At 38.3% G+C, this 6,233-nt stretch overlaps 1 pseudogene; it reads left to right on the forward strand.

The window, feature by feature from the left end:
* Window positions 1-3,802: 3,802 nt before the first annotated feature.
* On the forward strand, window positions 3,803-4,573 carry LOC118636532 (annotated as a pseudogene).
* Window positions 4,574-6,233: the final 1,660 nt, after the last annotated feature.

A 6,233-nucleotide genomic window follows, 5' to 3' on the forward strand; every position in this document is an offset into this window, starting at 1 on the left:
ATTTGTCCATTTTGCTTAGATTGTCGAATTTGTTGCCATATAGTTGTTCAAAGTAGTTGTTAACAATCTTTTGTATTTCCATGGTGTTCGTTGTTACTTCTCCTCTTTCATTTGTGATTTTATGTATTTGGGTTGTCTCTCTTTGTTCTTGGTGAGTCTAGCTAAGGGTCCATCAATCTTGTTTATCTTTTCGAAAAACCATCTCTTTGTTTCATTGATCCTTTGAATTGTTTTTTTGGTCTCTATGTCATTTATTTTTGCTCTGATCTTTACTATTTCCTTCCTTCTACTTGCTCTGGGGTTTTCATTCTGTTTGATCTCTAGTTCTTTAAGTTGTGAGGTTAGATAGTCTATTAGAAATTTTTCTTGTTTTTTGAGGTAGGCCTGTAGTGCTATGAACTTCCCTCTCAGAACTGCTTTCGCTGCATCCCATAGATTTTGTGTTGCTGTGTGTTCATTTTCATTGGTTTCCAGGAAGTTTTTAATTTCTTCCTTGATCTCCTCGGTGACCCATTCATTGTTTAATAACATGCTATTTAGCCTCCACGTGTTGAAATGTCTTTACATGTTCTTGTTGCAATTGATTTCTAGTTTCATGCCGTTGTAATCTGAGAAGATGCTTGATATGATTTCAATCTTCTTGAACTTGTAGAGATTTAGTTTGTGTCCTATTATGTGGTCTATCTTTGAGAATGTCCCATGTGCACTTGAGAAGAATGTGTATTCTGTAGTTTTGGGATGTAATTCTCTGTAGATATCTATTAAATCCATTTGGTCTAGTGCTTCATTTAGAGTCTCTGTTTCCTTGCTAATTTTTTGCCTAGAGGATCCATCCAGTGATGTCAACGGGGTGTTGAAGTCCCCTGCTATGATTTTATTGCTGTTGATTTCTCCTTTGAAGCCTTCCAGAAGATTTGTAATATACGTTGGTGCTCCTATATTGGGTGCATATATGTTTATCAAGGTTATATCTTCCTGTTGGATCTATGCTTTCAATATTATATAGTGGCCTTCTTTGTCTCTAGTTATGGTCTTCATTTTGAAATCTATTTTATCAGATATGAGAATTGCTACCCCAGCTTTTTTTTGCTTTCCATTTTCTTGGAAAATTTTTTTCCATCTCTTCTCTTTCAACGTATGTGAGTCTTTTGTTGTGAGGTGGGTCTCTTGTAAACATCATATAGATGAGTCATGCTTTCTTATTCAATCAGCTACTCTGTGTCTCTTTATGGGAGCATTCAATCCATTAACGTTTAAAGTGATTATTGATATGTACTTATTTATTGCCATTTTTGTTTAGTGTGGTTCTATTTTTCTTCCCATTTCTACTGCTAATTACAGCAGTCCTTTTAACATTTCTTGCAGTGCTGTTTTGGTGCTAATGTATTCCCTTAACCTTTTTTTGTCTGGGAAGCTCTTTATTTGACCTTCTATTTTGAATGATAGCCTTGCTGTGTAGCGTAGTCTTGGATTCAGATTCTTGTTTTTCATGACTTTGATTAGTTCATGCCATTCCCTTCTGGCCTGTAGTGTTTCTTGTGAGAAGTCAGCTGAGAGCCTTATGGGGTTCCCTTTGTAAGTAACCTGTTGCTTATCACTTGCTGCTTTTAGGATTCTCTCTTTGTCTTTAAATTGCGGCATTTTAATTACTATGTGTCTTCGTGTGGGCCTGTTTGTTTTTTTCTTACTTGGGACTCTCTGTGCTTCTTGAACTTGAATGCCTTCTTCCTTCACCAAATTAAGGAAGTTTTCTGTCACTATTTTTTTAAAATATATTCTCTATCCCTTGCTCATTTTATTCTTCTTCTGGGACTCCAATGATGCGATATTATTACATTTCCAGTTGTCCCAGAGTTCTCTTAAGCTGTCTTCCTGTTTCTTAATAGTTTTTTCTTTTGTTTTTCTGATTGGTTGATTTTTTCTACCCTGTCTTCTAATTCACTGATCGTGTCCTCAGCTTCCCCTACTCTGCTTTTTAAACCTTTCAATGTGTTTTTCATTTCTGATATGTCATTTTTTATGTCTTCTTGATGGTTTTTAATTTCCATTTGGCTTATTTTCAGTGTCTCTATGTCCTTCCTCATGCTGTTCAGCTTCCTCAAGATCATGGCTCTGAATTCTAGCTTTATTAGCATGCCTAATTGCTCAACATTGATCTCATCTTTGGTGGAGGTCTCTTTCTCTGTCGTGTGGCTTCTGTTTCTGTGTTTCACCATTTTGGCTATCACTGTGGGCTTTTGTGCCTGTCAAGTTCTCTCTGTGGGTGTTGGTGTTCTGCTGTTTGTGGCTCCCTCTCCTGTGTTTAGATGAGCGAGGGAAGACCCACATTAAACACCACTGTGAAGTCTTACTTTCCTGGTTAAAGTTGCCAGCCCAGGAAAGGTACTGTTATCCTCTAGCTTTTTGCCTGTTAGCTAGCAGTCGAGGTTTCTTGATGAGTTTTGGGTTGTCAGTTGATTGAAAAACTCCCTCAGGTGCTGGGCACAAGGGGATTTCCCGAGAGTGCTGCAGATGCTGGTTGTTAGTAAGCCTCAATTAGCACTTCAATGGCCCAAAGGGTGGGGTTGAATCTCCGAGGGAGGGGCTGCTGCCTCTCCTCAGAGCCCTGGGAAGGAGCAATATGGCCACTGTCCTGCGTGGCTGCACTCAGCAAAAGCTCTGAGCGTCCTCCAAATCCCGTGTCCCGACACAGTTCCAGTCCAGTCTGCCCTCCCTCTGCTGGAGCCCAAGGTGAGTGGCTGTGGCTGTTTTAGCCTCTGTCCCGGCTCTGCGGTGTGGAGCCACCTGGGAGTGTAACCCGAGGGCGCTGCTCCCAGCTAAGGCCACTGCCGAGCTGCCGAACGTGGGCTCCCAGCCCCCGTCTCGTGCCTTCGCAAGCCTACCAGGATCGATTCAGTGTCCCTCGTTATATGGTCCTCGCAAGCTGCTTTTTTGTTGCTTTTTCCCGTCAATTTGTCTGTTATAGTTGTTATTCCAGTTTAGTTCTGCGAGAAGGTCTGTGTAGCTTCCATTCACTCCGCCGCCCTGTTTCCTTAATTGCAATTCTAAATATCTTTGATGGGTAGAGTAATCTCAGTTGTAGGCCCTTGCTTTTCATCACTTTGAATATTTTATGCCAACCCCTTTTGCTAAGTTTCTGTTGAAAAATCAGCCAACAGTCTTATGGGAGCTCCCTTGTAGATAACTAACTGCTTTTCTCTAATTTGTGTTTTGAACTCTGCATCTAGTAGATTGCTTGTCTCTGTTTTGTTTAGTTCTTTTTCTGGGGTTTTGTTCCATTCTTCCATTTGGGGCATGTTTCTTTGTCTCCTCATTTTGGCAACTTCCCTGTGTATGTTTCCTTGTATCATGTATTCCTGCTACATCTCCCAGGATTGATAGAGTGGCTTTATATAGTAGGTGTCCAGTAGGGTCCAATACACAGCTTCCCCTTCTCCTGAGTTGGGCACTCCAGGTGTACCTCTTGTGTCAGCTATGTACTTCCTGTTCAGCTAGATTTCAGACAGTTCTCGATGATAGTTATTCTGTAGTTTACTTGTAATTTTGATGTGGTTGTGGGAGGATGCCATTTTTACTGGAAGCCACGAATCGCACTTTAAATGTAAAATCTCAGACATGCACCTGTGCGGCGCCGGGACCGGCGGGCAACTTGAACCGCCTCCCGAGGCCTGTGTCTGCATCCCTGCCTCCAGGCTGAGACCCGAGTTGAAGGGCCCGCCGCTCGCCCCAGAGTGGACCCCTTGCTCCCGGACCCGCGTAGCTAGGATCCTTGCATCAGAAGCAGGCAGAAGAGCCTTAAAGGATGGCCTCTTCAGATCTGGAATAAATATGCTCTTATATTAATGAAAAAATTGGCAATATTAAAAAATTTCTGTCTTTAAGGAACTGTGGTCAAGAACCTACCTTGAAGACTATATTAAATAAAATAGGAGATGAGATCATGGTAGTAAATGAACTTTTAAATAAATTGGAATTGGAAATTAAATATCAAGAACAAACTACTAAGTCACTGAAGGAACTCCATGAATCTCTTGAAGAAGATTATAAAGATGTGGAGCATCTGAAAGAAAACATTCCTCCCCATTTGCCTCAAGTAACAGTAACCCAGAATGTTGTTAAAGGATCAGATCTTGACCCTGAAGAACCTGTCAAAGTTGAGGAACCTGGAGCCACAAAGAAGCCCCCCAAAGAGCAAAGACATATTAAAGAAATGCCATTTATAACTTCTGAGGAGTTTAATGGAATTCCTGCGTACATGAAATTCCGCTTAACCTATTGTCAAATTAATGATGTTATTAAAGAAATCAACAAAGCAGTAGTTAGTAAATATAAGATTCTACATCAACCAAAAAAGTCTACTATGAGTACTGCAGTCAGAAATCTCTATCACAGATTCACTGATGAAGAAACAAAGGACACCAAAGGTCATTATGTTATAGTGGAAGCTGACATAAAGGAGTTCACAGCTTTGAAAGTTGACAAGAGGTTTCATGTCATACTGAATATTTTACGACACTGCCGGAGGCTGTCAGAGGTTCGAGGAGGAGGACTCACCTGATACGTTATAACCTGAGGCCCTGTGAGCTTTTGAACCAGTCCGCAGTTGGGTATAGAGGCTATTCCTTTAGTTTTCTTATATGTAATTTTTTAATACATAGTCTTAGCTTTTTTATTATCTTTTCTTGTTTCTTATAAAAGTAAAATTTCTTTAAAATAAAGCATTTCACCCAGGAAAAAAAATATATAAAATCTCATATTGCTTAAAAGAAAAAAAACTCAGCCCTGACCGGTTTGGCTCAGCGGTTAGAGCGTCAGCCTGCGGTCCAGAGAGACCTGGGTTCGGCCCCTGGTAAGGGCATGTACCTCGGTTGCAGTTTGTCCCTGGCTCTGGTTGGGTCGTGCAGGTGGAAACCACTAGATGTATCTCTTTTATGTTGATGTTTCTCTCTCTCTCTTTCTCTCTCTCCCTTCCACTCTATCTGAACAAAAAATGAAAAAATGTCCTCAGGTGAGGATAAAAAAGAAAGAGGAGAGAGAAACACTAACGCAAAGACATTTGGAGTAGGTATATTAGCATTAGGCAAATTTTGTACAAAGAATATTACCAGGGATAAAAAGTTTATATTAATAAAGTGGTCAATTTATCAAGAGTACATAACAATCCTAAATGTATATGTATCTAATAGGGGAACTTCAAATATGTGAAGTAAAAACTGAAAAAAACTATTAGGAGAAATAATCAAGTCCACAATTATAGTTGGAGACTACAACACTCTTCTCTCAGTCATTTAGAACAATAGAAAAAATCAATAAAGATACAAAAAACTTAAATTACAGTATCAATGAAATTAAGCTGATTGACTTTTATAGAACATGACATCCAACAATAGCAGACTATACATCACTTTCAAGTGTACATAGAACATTAAAAAAGAAAGAACGTATTCTGGGCCATTAAAAAGTTTCCACAATTTTAAAAGAATTTAAACCAACCAAAGGATGTTCTCTGACTACAAAGAAATCAATAACAAGCAGATATCTAGGAAATTCCCAATATATTTTAACAGGTTTTCAAAGATATAATTCATATATCAATAAATTCACACATTTAAAGTATACAGTCCTATGGGTTTTAGCATATTCACAGATATGTGCATCCATCACCTTAGTCAAATTTAAAATATTTTTATCATTTCAAGAAGAAATTCTGTATCCCTTAGCTATCATCTCTCTACCACCCACCCCACCCAGACCTAAGCAATCAGTAGTCTATTTTTCATCTTTATAGATTTCCCTAGTCTGAACTTTCATATGAATGAAATCATATAAAATACAGGATTTAGTGACTGGTTTCTTTAACTTAGTATGTTTTCAACTTTTATGTGCATTGCATCATGCATCAGTACTTTATTTCTTTTTTATGGCCAAATAATATTCATTATATAGATATACCACATTTTGTTTATTCATTCATACATTGATGGTTATTTGAATTATTTCCACCTTTGGGCTATAATGAATAATGCTGTTATAATTATTCATGTACAAATTTCTGTGTGAACACATATTCTCATTTCTATTGAATATAGAGGGTTAAGTAAAAGTAGGTTATAGTTTTTTATATGGAAAGTAATACAAAAAATAATAAATAATAATACAAGCATAAACTGTGTTTTCTGTACTTGCAAGTATAAAGCTACTTTTGCCTACTCCATATACAAAACAATGGAATC

This window comes from Molossus molossus, unplaced genomic scaffold (assembly GCF_014108415.1).
Source record: "Molossus molossus isolate mMolMol1 unplaced genomic scaffold, mMolMol1.p scaffold_m16_p_2, whole genome shotgun sequence".
Lineage (NCBI taxonomy): Eukaryota > Metazoa > Chordata > Mammalia > Chiroptera > Molossidae > Molossus > Molossus molossus.